Below are 21250 nucleotides of genomic sequence, written 5' to 3' on the forward strand. Positions count from 1 at the left end.
GCTTCAATATCGGCACTTGTGCCAAGCACGAACTGTCAAAAGCAATTTCATCCAGTAGTAGAGGGGTTTGCAGGGGAGTCTTACTCTCATCAATGTCCTTTGGGATCTTAGATTTAGGCTTGCACGAAGGGACATACTCTAGAAGTCGCATTCTGCACCCTCGGTTTCAACCTCCTCTACCTCCATTCCCACATCCTCATCATCCATCGGGATGTCCTCGATATCCTCCTCTTATGCTTCTAGGTTTATAGCCTTGCCTCTCTCCTATGCAGTGGGCTTTGGTGGGTTTCTCCTTGGCGAGGCGCACACCAGTATGGTAGGCTGCTTTCCCTTCTTGTCCTTCATGGTTTCCCTATTTGGGGTTGGCTTCGGTCTCAGCATTCTCAGGGATTTGGGGACCTCTTCCAATACTTTAGCCACTTCCAAAGAAGGTACGTCTGCCTCTGTTTACATTTATTGTGTCGACTCTTCTACTACTTGCATTGTATTGATAACTTCTGGGGGTGCTGACATAACAATCTCTATCAGTGCTCGCGACGTCTCGGGAAAGTTTACAAATGCAGGAGTCTATTTAAGAGCCTCGAAGAACTTTGGGTCCATAGGTGTCTGAGAGCTCAAGAATTGAATACTAAAAATGCCAAGTGTTTCTTGTTGGACAACCACTTGTAATTTATAGGGCATTTTGAATTCAAATCCGACCATTCCTCCCCAAACTCATTTCATTAATGTCGGATTGGCGACAGATTTGCAAGGATCTAAGCCATAAATTTTGTCTTAAATGTTGGTCGCCCACTCCATTTGGCCTCACTTCTATCGTCTTTTCATGAATAGTGACCGTAACGGTCACTTTTTGGCCGACCTGCACGATTTCTCCCTGGGTAGTGCAGCTCCCTCCTCGCTACTGTAGACCCAATGACACTTCCTTACTTCGCCCCATCTTCCAATCTCACAGCTCCCCAGCCCGTGTGGTGTAGTTTATAGTCCTGCACCTCCTTTCAGCTACCTGGAGAACTAAGACTATGCTACCTTTATTTAGTCACATGGCCGAACCGTCGGTGTATGGCTTCAAGCTACTACCATTCACTTTTTCGAGGAAGGGTTCTCCATTCAATTTGACAAGTTGTACCACTCCTCCATCGATAATCTCCTTAATAACATAAGGCCCTAACCAGTGCATCCTGAACTTCCCTGGAAATTTATCAAACTTACTATCATATAACAAAACTAGGTCATTTACCTTAAATTATCACAACTTAATGTGTCGATCATGCCATGCCTTTTCATGCTGCTTTTGGACCTGCTGGTGAAATCCAGCCAAAAATATCTCTTCTTCAAGCTCATCCAGCTATGCGAGCCTTTCCTCCAGGACTCCGTGACGTGTCATACCTATGAGCGTTGCTATGCACAGATTAGGCACGATGTATTCCATATGCATTACTGCTTCAACCCCATAGACGAGCCTAAAGGGGATTTGTCCAGTCAACTTCTTGCATGTCGTTCGATAAGCCCATAATATTGCAGGTATGTGTAGGTCCCAATCACTTCACTGAGAATTACAAACCTTGGTCAACGCATTTTCGAGCACTTTGTTGAATGCTTCCACCATCTCGTTAGCCTGTGGGTGATAAGGCGTGCTCTTCTGGTGGTATACCTGAAATTCCTTCATCAACGCGCTAATCATCTCATTCAGGAAGTGCGTACCACGATCACTCATCAAGATCTTCGAACAACCAAATTGCGTCAGTACATGCTCAAATAGTAACTTTGCAGTAGTTGCGCCCGTGCAATCCTTCACCAACTGCGACTCTACCCAATGAGTCAAATAATCTATCGCGGTGATAATGTACCTTGCTCCTATCTTTCCTTGCGGCTGAATGGGTCCTACAAAATCTATCACCCACTTCTCGAAAGGTTGCAACGTCATTTGTGGATTCAAAGGCATCTCATCCCTTCGCGATGGCCTGCCAATTCTTTGACACACATCACATGCCTTACAATATGATTTTGAGTCCTAATGGAGGATTGGCCACCACAACCCTCCGCATAAAATCTTCTGCGCGGTTTCTCTCCCTGCATAAAGTCCTCCCACAGTGCCCCCATGAGCATTCGCGAGGATGCTGCTTCTTTCAAACTCAAGCACATACCATCGCAATGCCACATCAGTCCCCATCTTGTACAAATGCCCAACAATGACAGAGAAATCTGCCACGCGCACCACTAATTCCTTTTTCTGTGGGATAGAGTATCCTTCCGGTGCAGTACCTGTCGTTAAGAAATGTATTATATCCTCAAAATGACCATCCATGACGCTCACTGCAAATAGCTGTGCATCAGGCAATCCCTCCTCCAAGTTAGTGGGTTCCTCCCCTATTTCGATGTGCGACAGATGGTCTGGTCCTATGTTCAGTCATCTAGGCTTCATGATAACTTCAAAATCATACTCCTTGAACAATAAGAGCCATCTGCAGATTATCCCCCCCAACACAGGCTTATTGACCAAGTACTTCAACGCGGAGTGATCCGTATGCATCTTAAAATGGCCCCCCAGCAAGTAGTGCCTATACTTCTAGAGCGCATCCACCATAGCTAGCCCTTCGCGCTCGGTGGTGGAATAGTTCTTCTCTGCTTTGGATAATCTTCGGCTTGCGAATGCGATAGGATGATCCAAGACTTCTCCGCCAGCTTGTGTCAGTACTGTTCCTAGCGCTATACATGACGATTCCACATGTACATGAAACTCTTTCTTCCAATCTGGAAAACTAGAATCGACGCGGTGACCATATTTTATTTCAATATATCCAAGCTCTTCTGACAATCATCGTTCCAACAGAATGTGACATATTTCTTCAACAATTTCTCCATAGGCAGGTGATCTGCGCATAGCCTTCAATAAACTTTCTATAATATCCCGTATTTCCCAGGGTAGCGCGTAGTTGTTTCAAACTTCTCGGCGCTTCCAAGTTCAGTATCACCGTGATATTTGCAAGGTCTACCATCAATCCCTATCTGCAAACCACATGCCCCAACAAGTTCCCAAAAGGAACACAAAACAAACACTTCTTGAGATTGAGCGTGATCAATCTTCGATAGATATCCAAAATCAGGGGCAAGCTTGCTACATGTCATTTAACCAGCCCAAACATAGTCCAGTCATCAAAATATACCTCCAGGAACTTATGAATAAATACCTTGAATGCCACAACAAGTACGCGTGAGAATATCGCAGGCGCATTCTTCAATCCAAACGGTATTACAGTGTACTGAAAACAACCCCACTCAGTCACAAAGGTTGTCTTTCTCTTATCCTCTGGCACAATTTTGATTTGGTGGTACCCAAAGAACCCATCAGTGAAGGAATATGCTTCCTAGCACCTACATTGTCCAACACTTCATCAGTGAATGGAGTCGAGAAAGGATCCTGTACACAAGCGTCTTTCAACTTTCTGAGATCCACATATATCCTTATTTTATCCTTCTGCTTCTTTTCCTATACCACCATTAGACTTACCCAGTCAGATTCTTCCACAGGCTCGATGATGCCTGTCGCGAGCATCTTGTCCAGCTCTAAGTGGACCTTTTCCTTATATTTTAGATTGAGACGGTAAGGCCTTTTGTTAACTGGCTCCGCATCGGGTTTCAATGTAATATTCATCATTCCTAGGTCAACGATTATCCCTTTCAGATCTGTAAACTTTGTAGGGAATAAATCCTAGTATGCACAGAGCAATTCAATGACCTTATCCACCATCGCCTCATCCCAGTAGTCTCTAATCTTCGCGAATTTGGGTTCTTTCTCAGTACCAATGTTTACTTGTTTTTTTATCAACGGCGCGGTTATATCAGGATTCTCAATCTGTGGTCCTTGAACCTCGTGGTGACCTTCTATTTCTGTAATGTTAATCTTCCATGGATCCTTGTCTGCTTCTTCAGCAGTTACATTATAACATCCTAGTGCGTGACTCAGCTGAGTAGCCCATTCAGGCTGAATCAAGGCTAAAGGATCCTGCGGTATCCTAAAGATTGTTGTTTTCACTTCTTGTAGTGCTTCATCAATACTGTCAAACCCGTCCTCAAAACTGAATGTAATCATGAATCCTTCACACATGATATCCCATTCGCTTGTCCCATGGCGGAGCTCAGTTTCTACATACCAGTTCATCGAGACAATATCTAGGGTGCGATAAAACAAGTGCACCCATTCAGGTTGGGGCTATTCTCAGTAAGCCTAGGTCCATTTGGCCAAATGTGCGCATGGATCATCCTGCCCATCATACTTGTCTATCATTCGCATCTTCGACTTCCCAAAGCGAGTTCTCATCATCCTCCTACATTTGCGCTAATCATCAAAGCTTCCCTTGTGTGTACCCCACCATCTTGTGGGCATAGTGCATAGTGCCCAGTCCAACGCCTGGAAGCGCTGCCTATCTGGTACCTCCCTTTCAAATGCATCCAAAAAGATATCTACCTTATTTAGGCCATCATAAGTAGGTAAATTTCTTACCTCTTAGGACACACAGTGCAGTGATTGGGTCATCATGTTGCAATTCAGCGTAGTCACTTCATGTAACCGGTTCTGCCAGCACTCTAACTCTTCATCGGAGTCCGAAGTGCAGGAACTCTCGCAATCCCATGTAATTCATCCATCTGCGGTGGGATTCACCCAATCTTTATCTCACACCGTTATCTTATAGATACAGTCCAAATCTTCATTGCTTTCATAATCGCGGACTAGTTCCATATAGCGTGATCCCTCAACAGGATCTAGAGGTACTATTACGCGTAGTGATTTATTCTCAAAGATCATTCTCTGCTTCTTCATATTGATTACCCCATTCATATCAGTGGCCCAGTCAATTCCTAGGAGCGCAGGATAGGGATTGTTGTCATCCACTCTCTCTATTACTTCAAAATCAGCCAGTGCGTTTGCTCCCTCAATATCGACGGTCACCCCCTATAGCTGCCCCATGGGGATGATCTTCTGATGATTGCCCATCCTTAGCTGAATCGGAGACCATTGCAGTGCAATTCTCCCCATTCGTTCCCAAGTCCGCTTCGGTAGGATGTTCGCATTTGACCCCAGGTCAAAAATAACCTGATCCATCTCATACTCTCCTATCTGCGTGGTCAGTCTCATCTCTCGTCCTGTCCTTGTTTTATGCTTGCCAATATTTTGTACTATGTGCGGCTCACCCGGTGCAAGTTCAAGCGCATCTATTGATGAGCTCTTGTAACCATTTCACAGCCTTACTATCGTGTAGTAACTTCATACAGGTATCTAGGAAAGTTGTGAGCATAGAGGGGTCCATCTCCTGCTCAAGCTTATCCTTGCTTCCTGAGGTGGAGGCCTCTGCAAAGTTCTTCTTAGCCTCCATGAAGGTTTCACATGCATGCTCCAAATCCAACTCAGCCTCCTTTGCCAGAGTTTTTCGAACCCATGTATTGTCTTTTGGTTGTTTCCCCTTGTCATCTCCTGTCGCGATTCCACTTATGAGCACTATATTTACACTTGGATCCTCTTTGCATGGCTCAGACCTCATCATCTTCAGTTTCTGAGTCGACGGAGGTGATATCTCCCCTTTGTCACATATCCTAGCTACCAACATAGGACAATCTTCCATTTCATGATCAAACAACGTGCAATACTTGCACAACGGACGTGTTTGGTTAGTGCAATTGTGGATATAGTGTCATGGTCCTCCGCAATTGTAGCAAATCAATTGTCCTCGACCTCTGCCAAGTCCTCCTCCAACTCGGCCTCGTCCGCCCCCCTAAAATCCTATCCATGCCATCCCTGCGCTCTGGACAAGGGGCTGCGTTTTGGCTTGAACCCTATACGTGGAAGTTCTATCCATCATCAATTCATAGCTCCTGCAAGTATGCTCATCATGCCCTATCAACCTACAAAATTTGCATAATAGTTGTTGCGGTGTCTGTGCAAAATTTTGTAACAAGTGACAATTATCTGTGGCATGTTCTCCGGGTACCTAACAGATAGTGCACCATAATTCAGCCCTGTGCTAGGTCCTGCTTGAGCTTCTGGCCATAATGGAATCGGTCCACCTCCTGCAATATAGTTCGCAAAGACTGGGCAGTGGTCCTTGTCATGCCCCTCACTCTTGCATTTCAAGCACCATACCTCTTCGCGCACCTCTGGTCGAACTTTCTTGTCCTGCTTCAGACTTTGCATCTCAAGGCATAGATTCTTCAAATACGCATGGATCTACTGAACTCCTAGATTTGGATCTTTCATCAGAGCTTCATGTAGTCTCATGGCAATCTCCAAGGCCTCCGCCTGAGTGGTTATCTTCTACTGCAACAGCGCAACCCTTAAGTGTGGCAGGAGCGAAGCAACAAACTGTTGAAAAGTGTGCAACAAGAAATGCTTGTTGAGAATGCAACAAGATGATGGAGCTTCACTACAACAAAACCAGTGATTAGCGTCCCTTTTTACTTCTTTTTTTGCATCTAGAGCCCATTTTTGGTGCTATTTGCATCCATTTATCAAATATGGTGCAAAACTTGACACAAAATTTGCATCAAGTTTTGCACCAAATCTTACACCAAGTTTAGCACCAGGTATTGCAATAGGTTTTGCACCACGTTTTGCACCAAATTTTATGCCAAGTTTTGTGTCATCCTTTACACCAGGTTTTGTTCCAGGTTTTGCATCAAGTTTGGCACCTAATTTTGTTTGACATACTTTTGCATCCTCATTTGCATCCACTTTTTGCACCTACACTTGCATCAACTTTTGCATCGACTTTTGCATCCTTTTTTGCATCCTTTTTTAAATCATTTTTTGCATCCATTTTTGCATCCATTTGTGCATCCCTTTTGCGCCAAGTTTTACATCGAGTTTTGTGTCTAGTTTTGCATCAAATTTTTCATCTACTTTTGTTGCATCCACTTTTCCCTCTTGTTTGGCATCCATATTTACATCCTCTTTTGCATCTATTATTGTACCCACTATTGCATCTAATATTTTTGTGCCACAATTAGCGCCTAGTTTGGCACCTCCTTTTGCACCCACTTTTGATTATAATTTTGCATCCACGTTTGCATCCTCATTTGCGTCTAGGTTTTCATCAACTACTACATCTATTTTTGCATCCCTTTTTGTATCCAATTTTGGACCGGGATTTGCATCGGGTTTTGTGTCTCGTTTTGCATCTACTTTTGCATCGACTTCTATTGCATCCACTTTTGCACACAATTTTGCATCCACTGTTGCACCCATTTTAAATTTCACTTTTTGCATCCCTTTTTACATCTTCATTTGCATCATACTTTGATTCTTTTTTTGCATCTATCATCACATCCACTTTTGTTATGCCACAATTTGCACCATGTTTTGCACTCACTGTTGTATCCACATTTGCTTCCAATTTTGCATCCATGTTCACATCCTCTTTTGCATCAAATATTGCATCTATTTTTGCATCCACTTTTATGTCAGGTTTATGCATTGGGTTTTGCATCTTGTTTTGTATCTACTTTTGCATCTACTTACATTATATCCATTTTTTGCATCCAATTTTGTTTTTCCTGTTGCATCAATGTTTGCTTCCACTTTTACATCCATTTTTGCATCTTATTTTGCATATTTTTTGTCTATTGTTACATCCACTTTTGTTGCACCATATCTTACACCTACCATTGCAACCACATTTGCTTCCGCGTTTGCATCCTCTATTGCATCCACTTTTGTTTCATCCATTTTTGCATATACTTTTGTTTCCGTTGTTGCATCCACATTTGTTTCACCACAATTTGTGCCAAGTTTTACACCTACCATTGGACCCATGTTTGCTTCCACTTTTGCCTTCATGGTTGCATCCAAGTTTTCATTGACAACTGCATCTACTTTTGCGTCCACTTTTGTGTCAGGTTTTTCATGTTGTTGTGCATATACTTATGTTGTATCCACTTTTCATCCAATTTTACTTCTATTGTTGCCCCCATTTCTATGTTCACTTTTGCATCCCTTTTCCAACACTCATCATATTTTCTGCATTGATGATATTCCTTATGGCATTGACAATTATGAACAATTGATGACAATGTCAATAATATTGACAATGATGAAAATGAAGATGATGGCGATGACATGAATTGTGATTATGATGATAAAGACGATAGTGGTTACAATGACAATGATGATGATGGCAATGATTATGATGATGACGATGCTAATGACGTTGGCGAATCTTCCCAATTTTAGATGTTGTCATTGTCATAATCATAAGCATTATATTTGGTGTCATGATCATCATTTTCATCTAGGTCATCATCAAAAACAATAATGGCATGAATGATGATGATGCATGATTACAACAATGTCGATAGAAATTACATTAATGATGATGTTGGGGATGATAAAAATGACAATGACGATGATAATGGTGGTGATGATGATCATCATCGATCATCTGTCAAAAATAGAGTTGTTATTTCTCTTACATATATCAATGTGTCCTAAACAACCCTTTTCTAGCACTGATCACATTTTTTGGGTTGATGATATTTCTTACAACATCTACAATTATGAAAAATTGCAAACAATGTCCATAATGATGATGATGATGGCATGAATGGTGATTATGATGATAATGTAATGATGGCAATAAAAATGACAAGGATGATGGTGATGATGATGACAATGATTATGATAATGAGAATGACCTTACAATCTTATGGATTCGTGAACAATTACTAGTTTCAATACCATCTTCTGGATACGTATTACTATCATTCTTCATGCATTACATTTCCATCGACATCTCTACTCTGAGTAGTGGATGGCATGTCATCAATGTATGCTAATTTCATCAATTCCTCAAATTTTTCACGTGGTAGTGCTCTCTTCAATGCTTCTGTTCTTCTCCTAGTATGGTTTAAAGGATGAATTGGATCATCTCGTTGAATTCTTAATGGCCTAGTTGGATCTTGATCATTAATAGGTGTATCATCAACATCGTTTACCTATAATTAAATGCAACCATTATTTAATGTTAGATAGAAATTACTGTATAGAACATGGATCCATTTCAAAGATATACGCAATAAATTACTCAACAAAACAACATTATACATGTATACAATAAATTAAAAATATTATTTTTGAACACATTATTTTAAAAACAAGCCACATTAATGTCATATTCTTAGATTTTCTACCTTAGGAACATCCAAAAACAACAATTGTCTCAAATTATTCATCTATGCATGTAGTATCATCATGACCAACCTCTTGTTCATTGTGTTGATTTTCTATTTCATTTACAAACTCCATTGTCATATCCTCTTCCACCCATTTCTTTTTGCGTGATTTAATTGTACGGCGTAGGCCACGTCCATATGCAGGTATTTGTATTGGTCTATCAAAATGATTAAACTCCTCATTTGTTCTGATTCCATTGCCAACCTAAAATAATTGATACATGCATTATTTTTTCCAAGGTTAGAGATTAGACTATATGATGTACTTATATCGTCCATTAATTTATAACTGAACTTATTTATAACACCCACAAAGTATAACAATTGTATCAAAGTATTCATTCGATGTATTATCATCATGACTAACCTCTTGTTCATTCCCAACTTTGGTTGAAGATTAAGATGTCATCTAAATACACCACCACAAATGCATTGGTGAAGGGTCACAAGATGTCATCCATCAACTTCATGAAGGTTGCAGTAACATTCGTCAACTTGAAAGGCATGACCAACCATTCAAAAAGTCCCTCCTTGGATTTGAAGGCAGTCTTCCACACATTAGAATTAACCAAACTTCAAGTTAATATTGTTGGAATATTTGGCCCCCTTGAGCTGGTCCAAAAGGTCATCAATCCAATGGGATTGGGTACCTATTATAGACAATGATTTTGTTTGGCACCTGATAGTCAATATAGAGTCTCCAGGTCCCATCCTTCTTATGTACCAGTACAATCAGACTCCCACAGGGTGATGAGCTTTTCCTAATGTGCCCTTTCTGCAACAACTCCTGAATTTGCCTCTTGATCTCATTCTTCTCCAGAACACAACGTCGATATATTGATCCATTGGGAATGACGCGCTTGGGGTCAGATCGATGGAGTGATTGACCTGACAATGGAGAGGTACCCCCGCAGGTGAGGTGAAAATGTCCTTGTACTCCTCCATGACCTTGTCCATCTGCTACTACTGTGCGGAGGAGCCATGTTTGGAATTTGTGGCCACAATCTTCTTCTTGTCCTGAGGGTGAATCATAAGGAAAACAAATTTCCTAGTTTGTGAAATGATCTTACTACATTTCTTTGGGAGATCAAATAGATGGTGGTAGGCGGGGCTACTCGAGCTAAGGGAGTTGGAGACTTTTGGCTAGTCTAGAGAATATCACAAAACAACTCCTAAACTTCAATGCACTCACTTTCCAACACATACTAAGAAACGACAACAAGTTGGTAAACATGCTTGCCAATGAAGGGCTCAACTTCACATTAGAGGTCATGGAATCTCTATGGGAACAAATTTTTGTTGCTCAATGGAAGCATGAATGTCAGGACATTGTTGAACAAGACAAAGTTCCCTAAGGTGGGTGCACAACATTAATTTTCCTGATTGACCATGATCTGTAGTAATCATATGAGAGGGAGGCAAGATGCCCACACCTAGCGACCTGCATGGCATATCTGCCACCACCATCACAATTCTCAGTAGAGGATGATATTTATGGTATTAGAGGCATTTGTACGAAAGGAGGTGGGCTACTATCATTTCGTAGATCTCAAACTCTTCGAATCGAGCACACATTCATGGTTTTGTGTAGGTGAGTACACCACTGTCATTTAAAGAAGCAAAGCATATCATGTTGGATCATTAAGAGAAAAATACAGCCAATTCTCGAAGCCTTTAAAATAGGGCATATGGTCATGGGGTCTTGCAACACTCTATCAATGACTCTAGCTTGCAAGCACCATGTAATCCCCGACATTTTCACTTGCAATCAACCCCTTAGGATCTCCACTTTCGGTTATCATCCATGCCTCTCCTTTACAAGGATCTCTATCAATCAAGTTTGGTCTTCTCCTTTACTCCCCTTGCAACTCACTTCAAGATTGGTTCTTTTCCACAACCTCTCTTCTTGCTCCGATTTGGAATTTCGGATCTTGTCTCTCTGTCCCCATGCTTGGATTTATTTTTGTTGCAGGTTTCCTCACCTGAGCCTCCTCACAATTTTAACCCCCCCCCCCGCACTTTCAGTTAGAAAGGTTAACCTCTATCTAGTTTATTTTTACCCACCATCGACTTGTTCCTCCTTTCAATCAACTTTCTGCCACCCCTACCTCTCACTCAGTCATGGTTCGATGTTGCACCACCATCTCCACAGAGGCAGAACATAGGGGCAGATCGAGTCAACCCCCCTCTCCTACTCCTCCCTCCCTGCATGCCTCCCATGCTCAGGATTCCACCGGAGCCATCGTGGACCATTATCAACGTCTCGTTCTTGAGGTCATGTAGTGAGCTATCGCTTACATCAAAGGGCAAGTTCGCTAGGCTAGAAGATACGTGCCAAATCATCACATGGAGCGAGAAACACAAGATTATATTCATGATAACAGAAACTCCACCAGGGCGAGGGCCTCTGCTTAAGAATATTAACCTGTAATGGCATACTGAGACACTCATGGGCGGGTACTTACTGACAGGGTTGACACCTAACAAGAGCTCCTTATTTGATGTTAGAACTCCTAAACATAATGAACAACATGGAGAACATGCTGAATGACATGGATGACAACCTCAACCAAATTCTATCTACTACCCAGCCTCCATCAACCACAGGAGATGACTCTCACCCTCGAGCTCATACTTAACACCCTGTAGAATGACAACTCAAGTGCAACTCTAGGAAAAATGATAACTCTCTCTATACCGTCTCTATTCTTCTACTTGTTTCAGAATGTATTTTGGTCTCTTAGTTTATGTAATTTTGTCTATGCATATCCTTGTTTTTGGTTTAAATTCCCAGACTCTCAGGTCAGAAAGAATGCGAGCAATATGAAAATTTTGTTTATGTGCTATTGCTTTTACCTCCCTAACGATAGACCAAACCAATCCATCTATGTTATAATCACGTTTTTTCTCGCAGTAATATAATCTAAATCCTCTAATCTTACAAAAATATGTCATTATTAGCTCAAGGCTGAACTCTTATGGGATTAATACCCTTACTTACCGGATTTTATTTTAAAATACTCGTTTATCTAACTTACTTGCTACATTAACCCAACTACCTTGTTATTTACTGCGCTAAGCGCATGAAATAACTCCATTCTTTCAAACAATTCTATCTCTTTATTTATCCTGTAAACTATTTATAACAACATTCTTTAACCCTACCTTATACCTTTATAAAAAAATTTAATTATCATTATAAATCTCCATCAACAATTATATTTTTATAATATCTTTCCTCAATGATCTTATTACCTTGAAATAAAAATTAAAAACTATCCTAATCCCTAAATATAAACCTTTCCCTTTCCCTAGAATGGAAAATGGTCCTTCACACTCTTATAACCCCTAAAAACATATTCTTTTAAAATATATAGCTATCTCAATTATCACTGCCTTTTAAAAAACACCCTAACATCATATTCACCACTTTTAAAGATTCTCTGCAAAGATTCACCACTTTCGAGGATTCCTTGGGATTGGACTATTCGACATACATAACAAACAACTAAAATGGTCCAATATCAATCAAAATATCCACAATATGACATATTCCATAAATAACTAACACCCCTGAAAAAAAAAAACACTTTCCTTTTAAACACGCCGAGATTTGCAATGTTTAAATACATTGTAAACTAGTCTGACCCCTAACTAGAGTTTGATAAAAATCTCCTAATATTATTAAATTTATTTAAAAAAATAAAATAAAAAATATCTCTATTTTTACGCCGTAAGGCGTTCCCTCTGAGAAAGACATCCCTAAAATGTGACGTGTGCGATCGTGAGCCATTGATTTTGTGTGTTAGATGATTTTGTGAGCTATTTAAGGTTCAGATCAAACCCTCATCGTTTACGTTTTCCTACTGTTCATACTACATAGCTGTCTCTTCTATAAGCTTACATGCTTTCTGGGTTTGTCAAGTATCCAGTTATGATCCAAGTCCTCCAAGGTATGAACTCTCTATCTGGTCAATTTGAAGGGTATCATGCATTGATTAATCAATTTTCCAACACGAGATAGAGGGATGCTCTTCTTCTGCACACATAATCCTTTGATAAATCATTTTTTTATTTTACTTAAATCGCTTCAGATTTCCTGTTCAATGTTCAAATTTTATTTCCTGTTCAATGTTTTTCCAGGCATTCACTACACTTTGGTTCATGGCATGAGCCTCGGCTCTTTCTAACTACATTGGCGCTTCTCACCTTCATCTCTATGATTTCGATGGTTTTCAAGGTTGGTCACCTCCTTGCAATAGGAATGGTTAGTCCTAGATACTTAGGACAAATTTCTGGGCTGAAATTCCTGATGCTGAAATACCCATTCGTTGCAGAAACGGTTTGCTGCAGGATCTGTTTATTAGATGCTTCCATCTGGGTTTGCAACTTGGCGCAACAGTGCAGGACTGGTGTGTGTTCGCCTGCATATCGTGTGCTCAGACTCTTGTTTCTGCCCTCCTCCTCTTTCTTGGTTTTCTTAGGGTTAGGGTTGCAGCAAAGGCGATGGTATGGTATGTAGGTCTGAATTCATCCCATCCCGTCTGGGGTTTCTGAGCTTTACAAGCATCTCACGTACACTTTTGTAATGAATCATTACTTTAAGCCTTGGAAATTTAGTCTTGATTCATGTTTAGATGCAGCTCAGGGTGAATTTCACAAATATATGATGCTTTATTGTCAGTTATTCTCATGCAGCACTGCATCGATTAATGGGTCTCCTTCACATATCCACCATGCTCTATAGTGACTGTAATTCGCTGTGAAATTCCCAACTCTGACATTCTCTGTGCTCAGCAGCCCTGTTATTATGTTATTCTGGTTTTAGTTACATTCCGCAGAGAATAAATTTCGTTTTTATTTGTGTAAAATAAACCTTTTATTGCAGGCATTATATTGTTTTTTATTTCAGGATGTGGTTACTCTAGACTCATGAATTTTCTGAATGTATGGCAATGAGGCCTTCCCCTATAGCTTATAGGTATGTCATTCTTGTGTTTACTACTTCCAAGAGAACAATAGATCACGCTTGTGCTCAAATGAACGAAGCTTCCACATCTGTTAATGAGTTAAACATAAACGGTTCAGCTCCCCTAGGGCATTCTCAAATTGCAAATTCTATGTTCTATGGGCTTCCTGCAGAAAGTGCTACTACTCATGATGGCATCCACAGTATTTCTCTTGCCACAATGATGGTAGATCAGAGAGCTCTATATGGCAATGATTCTGAGTTTCTAAGGACATTCTTTGATCCCCGTAGCTGCAACCTATCCCCTTTTAATGGGCTTTCCTCACTGAGCGCCCTCAAATCTTTTAAACCCACTTTTACATGTCTCAATTTTAATTCTAACCCTAATAGAACAGAAGCCCTAACTAGAGCAGTCAGAGATATAGATGCCAGCTTCTTTGAAATTCTCCCCACACAAATCTCAGAAGTACCGTTACCAGTGCTGAATTCCACTAATTGTGATGATTTGTCTCCGTATTCTCTATCTCTGCAGGAAGGGATCAATAATGGCAATACCAACAGGTATTCTGAGGCCAATCAGTGGAGTGCAATTGCGCAGCAGAATTTTTAGTGCATTCGGTCTTTCGTGATTAGACCCATCTCCAGTATCTCATGGCAACTCAAGCTCAAGCCTCAGCAAGCAACCATCAAGAGCATTCTGAGTCTTTCTCCACCCCCAGTTAAAATGCCACTCAGTTCCTGCTGCGTTATCTCTTTTAAGTCATTCTCTTTCCTCTCCATTTTCAATTACAAGCCCACCTTCAATCACATAAAACACTCATACTCTGTCAGTCAATGTACACCCGATCAGAGGGAACAACCACCGAAACGTAATGACAGGGCATCGGAGAGTAACCACAACAGTATAAGAACATCTAATATTACCATATAAAAGACATTTCACAATGACACTTTATGAAGATGAGTAAAGAGAGATTATGAATCAAAGAGTTTTGACTCTGACAAGGAGCAGGAAATTTTGGTGAAAATTGAGCCTTTGGAAGCTGAAAAAAGTTTATGAATTAAAAAGCTTTGACTCAGACAAGAATCAGGCAATTTTGGTGAAAAGTGAGCTTTTGGAAGCCGACTTACAGATGGTAGCTATAAATCCCTTGCCAGGGGTGGACTGAGTTAAAAGAAAAAGAAAAAAACAACAACAGGATTGAGAATTTCTTTGTAAAGTGGATATTTTTGAATACCTAAAAGAGTATCTATTTGTATTTACTACATACCCTTGAAGAATGTGATTTCCATTCTTTTTTATTTAGGTTGTACTACATATTTTTTTTAAATGATATCTGTTCCTTTTTGTCAAATAGAGGATTTGCAATACTTTTCCTTGAAAAAGGAAAAAGGAAACCACTCAGGTTGTAGAACACCATCATTTTTTTATCAGTAACTGTACATTGATGTATGACATAAAAAAAATTGACTCCTAAAGATGAACAGACAAAATTTTAGATGTTTGAAAACAGTTGTTTTGCAAGCTTTATGTGCAATCTCTCACTTGAAAGGGATTGGCGTTAATGAGATAGACAATGAGCATGTTGAGATAGCAAACTTGTTGGTGAGACGGATATTTCTGTCAGATCTCCAGCTCATTGGTCGTTCATCATTTAGGGAACATCCAGCTAATTGGGAGTACATCAATTGGAGCATTGGGGGTTGTTTGTGAATCATATATAGAGCTCCAACAAATGGCATTGGAGCTTTCATCTTGGGGCAGCCTTGGTGAATTATATATGAAGCTCCAAATATTGCCAATTATATCAACTATCCATCTAGCAGCTAATGTTACTATTGTGCGAAGAAAACTGTTCGTTTGTTCGTAAGTAATGTACCAAGAGATGAGACCGTGAGAAGGAGAATCGGGTGTCTTCTTTATGGCTTCTTACATGGGCTAGCCATGGATATAATGAATCCTCTCCTCTCACTTCCTGGTATACGAACAATGCATTCTATATGATCCTATTTAGAACAAATGATTTATTGCCATCTGTTGTCCATTTCAAGTGTTGCTCGTTATATTTTAATGCCCATACATTCATAATGACAGTATAGGGTCTTACCATATATCCTTTCAGATTAATGGCTGGATTTTCAAGGTCCTTGTTGTGTCTGTAGATGACTTGAGCTAACTAAGGAATGTAATGGCCTAGAAAAAATAATATTGGAGAAAAATCCATTCAGGTTAATTTAGCTATGTTATGGGATGGATCCAAACTTGTATTGGTAATGAAGGAAACATCCTCTAAAATCTACTCAAGATCAAAAAAAGCTCGAAATCTTAATTCAACAGTGTCTTTATAAAACACTACAAGCCAACAGTTTGTTATTTAATACTAATGTTATTGAAGCCTGAGACTCCAATAAGAAAATCAAGGTGTGTGGATTTTACATTTAATTTCTGTTTCTTTGGGTAATCTCATCTCAAGCTCCCATAGCCTATCCATTTGTTTCATGGTATTAATTCTTTTCTGCAAGACATGCAAGAGATATTGGACTAGAGGAGGGACTCTGCGCAACGTTCCTGTTGGTGGTGGGTGCCGGAAGAACAAGCGTGCTCAGAGAACAATAGATCACGCTTGTGCTCAAATGGACAAAGCTTCCACATCTGTTAATGAGTTAAACATAAACGGTTCAGCTCCCCTAGACCATTCTCAAATTGCAAATTCTATGTTCTATGGGCTTCCTGCAGGAAGTGCTACTACTCATGATGGCATCCACAGTCTTTCTCTTGCCACAAGGCTGGCAGATCAGAGAGCTCTATATGGAAATGATTCTAAGTTTCTAAGGACATTCTTTGATCCCCGTAGCTGCAACCTATCCCCCCCCCTCTCAATGGGCTTTCCTCACTGAACGCCCTCAACTCTTTTAAACCCACTTTTCCATGTCTCAATTTTAATTCTAACCCTAATAGAACAGAAGCCCTGACTAGAGGAGTCAGAGATATAGATTCTAGCTTCTTTGAAAGTCTCCCCACACAAATCTCAGAAGTACCATTACCAGTGCTGAATTCGACTAATTGTGATGATTTGTCTCCGTATTCTCTATCTATGTAGGAAGGGATCAATAATGGCAATACCAACAGGTATTATGAGGCCAATCAGTGGAGAGCAATTGAGCAGCAGAAGCTAGCTGAGGGTAGTGATCCTGTACAGGTAGGTATAACCCCTTTCTCTGAACTGGAAAACACTAATAGCTCCAGGAATGATCTTAACCTAAGAGTGGTCACAAGCCTCCCTTCTTGTGTCAAGGTGGAAGGTCAAGACAATCGTTTGAATATAACTCCAGAATGGCGAGTTCCATTAGAGCCCTTGTTTGAGGCAGCTAGTGATACTGCATATTGGAATGGAGGAGTATGGCCTGAGCTCACTAATTATGGATCTTCTATAGGCTCCTTGATCTAGAATTAAGATAATACCCATTAGCTGATGCACATGAAATGCTTCTTGAAAGAGCATGAATTGATGAAAGGAACGTATTTTTTCAGATGAAGGAAATGTCAATCATTAGGGTTTAGACTTCCAGGGCTGACTAATTGTCATGTAGTCTGGCCAGTCTCTCCAGATGAAGGCTTCCCTACACTTGAATTTTGTTGTGTTTGTTTATTTGTTTTTCATTTTTCATAAAGATCTATAAGATGGGTCTTCATCAATGTCCAAATTCCCTTCATAGGAATGCAGTGACATGATGGACTTGGGACATGATCACCATGATAGAAGCTGACTGAGGAATATAGATCAAATGTACAGCATAAGAGGTTTGAAGCTTCATTTCTTTCCAGCTTCAAACATCACGGGGCAACAAAGGTTGGGGTTAATAATTTGCCTTAATTATCCTAGCAAAATTGCAAGGAGAGGAGGAAATCAAATTATCACATCCAGTTCTATGCAAGATAGCTGAATATGCTAACTCACTTTTGTCTGGAGTTTGTGAGTCAAGACAAAGTTATTGCTAAGGTCAGGTGAAACTGTTTCCCAAGTTTAACAGTTTTCTTTTGATAATCAGTTGGTATCATGATGATATTCTTTGTAAATATGCGAGGGTTCATGGCAGTGGGTTGTGCTGTTCTTCTTTCTCCTCTGTGGCTATTGTTATTTCCTTCGTTTGGGATCCTTCCAATTGTGGGGAGAACTTCGGATTGGGAGCCTTTGGTAAAGAACAGCTTAGGGAATTTAGGAGCAGCTGCTGCTTTTTATCTGACACCCATTGGTTAAGAGACACATATTGTATTTGATATTATAGTGACCATAGTGGTGAAAGGTTACATTAAGAAAGGGAAACAATTAGTGGGGCTAATACATACTGCAATATATAGGAATATCTAATAGTAAATTCATTATAAGTATTTCCTATCTATTTGTTTCATGGGATTAATTCTTTTGGATTCTAACTGTTCCATGTTACTGCAGGATATGTTTATTAGATGCTTCCATCTGGGTCTGCAACTTGTTGCAACAATGCAGGACTGGTGTGTGTTCGCTTGCATATCGGTTTTTCAAACTGTAGTGGTTTTCAAAGTGTTGGATTCTAAGTTAGATTTAGAGCTGAAATGGTTCTCAGCTCCATCGAAGTCTGCATGGATTCTGACTAGCCACATGTATAACAATAGCATAATTGCATTGCGATTAGGCTCAGACTCTTGTTTCTGCCCTCCTCCTCTTTCTTGGTTTTCTTAGGGTTAGGGTTGCAGCAAAGGCGATGGTATGTAGGTCCGAATTCATCCCATCCTGTCTAGGGTTTCTGAGTATATTATATGCATATTTTGTAGCTTTACAAGCATCTCACGTACACTTTTGTAATGAATCATTACTTTAAGCCTTGGAAATTTAGTCTTGATTCATGCTTAGATGCAGCTCAGGGTGAATTTCACAAATATATGATGCTTTATTGTCAGTTATTCTTAGAATTTCATCTGAATCACAACTTCTTCTACTAGCATTCTTATTCCATGGAGGAGGTCAAATGTTTTGGCTTGTGTTGGAGATGTATCAGTCTGTCAGAATCCAAGATCAAGATCCTTTTCATTGATTGTTTTTGTTTATTTGAGTTTTATCTTCAGGATACATCACATAGAGATTTATTGTGATAAAGTTTTCAAGGTTGGAAAGTTTAATTGAGTTTTATCTTTAGGATACCTCACATAGAGATTATTGTTACACAGTTTTCAAGGTTGACAAATAAAAAATAGATTTATTAGAGAGATAAAATTCAAATGAATTAGAATCACAAAAGCATAAACTCTGAAACTTTCATTTATTTTGGCATAATTAGAAATTTGAGTTGTAGCTGAGATATTGATGCTTGTATTTGACGCAATATTTCCTTTGATTCTTTGTGCAGAGTCTCATGCACAAGAGAACCCTAAAGCCTCTGGAGGAAATGCTGCCGGCTTGTTCTCGGCCAATGATGGAACAAAGTGGATTGAAGCAGCCACCACCGCCAGATCAACCACTCAAATTCCCTCGTTGTGATTCAGCCAACACCAATTTTTGCTACTACAACAACTACAGCTTGTCCCAGCCTCGCCATTTCTGCAAGACATGCAAGAGATATTGGACTAGAGGAGGCACTCTGCACAACGTTCCTGTTGGTGGTGGGTGCCGGAAGAACAAACGTGCCAATAGAACAATAGATCACGCTTGTGCTCAAATGAACGAAGCTTCCACATCTGTTAATGAGTTAAACATAAACGGTTCAGCTCCCCTAGGGCGTTCTCAAAATGCAAATTCTATGTTCTATGGGCTTCCTGCAGGAAGTGCTACTACTCATGATGGCATCCACAGTCTTTCTCTTGCCACAAGGCTGGCAGATCAGAGAGCTCTATATGGCAATGATTCTAAGTTTCTAAGGACATTCTTTGATCCCCGTAGCTGCAACCTATCCCCTCTCAACTGGCTTTCCTCACTGAACGCCCTCAACTCTTTTAAACCCACTTTTACATGCCTCAATTTTAATACTAACCATAATAGAACAGAAGCCCTAACTAGAGCAGTCAGAGATATAGATGCTAGCTTCTTTGAAAGTCTCCCCACACAAATCTCAGAAGTACCGTTACCAATGCTGAATTCCACTAATTGTGATGATTTGTCTCTGTATTCTCTATCTCTGCAGGAAGGGATCATTAATGGCAATACCAACAGGTATTCTGAGGCCAATTAGTGGAGAGCAATTGAGCAGTAGAAGCTAGCTGAGGGTAGTGATCCTGTACAGGTAGGTATAACCCCTTTCTCTTAACTGGAAAACAGTAATAGCTCCAGGAATGATCTTAACCTAAAAGTGGTGGTCACAAGCCTCGCTTCTTGTGTCAAGGTGGAAGGTCAAAGACAATCGTTTGAATATAACTCGAGAATGGCCAGTTCCATCAGAGCCCTTGTTTGAGGCAGCTAGTGATTCTGCATATTGGAATGGAGGAGTATGGCCTGAGCTCACTAATTATGGATCTTCTGTAGGCTCCTTGATCCAGAATTAAGATAATACCCATTACCTACTGCACATGAAATGCTTCTTGAAAGAGCATGAATTGATGAAAGGAACGTATTTTTTCAGATGAAGGAAATTTCAAGCATTAGGGTTTAGACTTTCAGGGCTGACTAATTGTCATGTAGTCTGGCCAGTCTCTCCATATGAAGGCTTCCCTACACTTGAATTTTGTTGTGTTTGTTTGTTTTTCATTTGTCATCAAGATCTATAAGATGGGTCTTCATCCATGTCCAAATTCACTTCATAGGAATGCAGTGACATGATGGACTTGGGATATGAAGGCTTCCCTACACTTGAATTTTGTTGTGTTTGTTTGTTTTTCATTTGTCATCAAGATCTATAAGATGGGTCTTCATCCATGTCCAAATTCACTTCATAGGAATGCAGTGACATGATGGACTTGGGACATGATCACCATGACAGAAGCTGACTGAGGAATACAGATCAAGTGTACAGCATGACAGAAGCTAACTGAGGAATACAGATCAAATGTATAGCATAAGAGGTTTGAAGCTTCATTTTTTTCCAGCTTCAAAC

This window comes from Pinus tabuliformis, chromosome 8 (genome assembly GCF_031772625.1).
Source record: "Pinus tabuliformis cultivar Carrire ecotype Pingquan chromosome 8, CPIR1, whole genome shotgun sequence".
Classification (NCBI taxonomy): Eukaryota; Viridiplantae; Streptophyta; class Pinopsida; order Pinales; family Pinaceae; genus Pinus; species Pinus tabuliformis.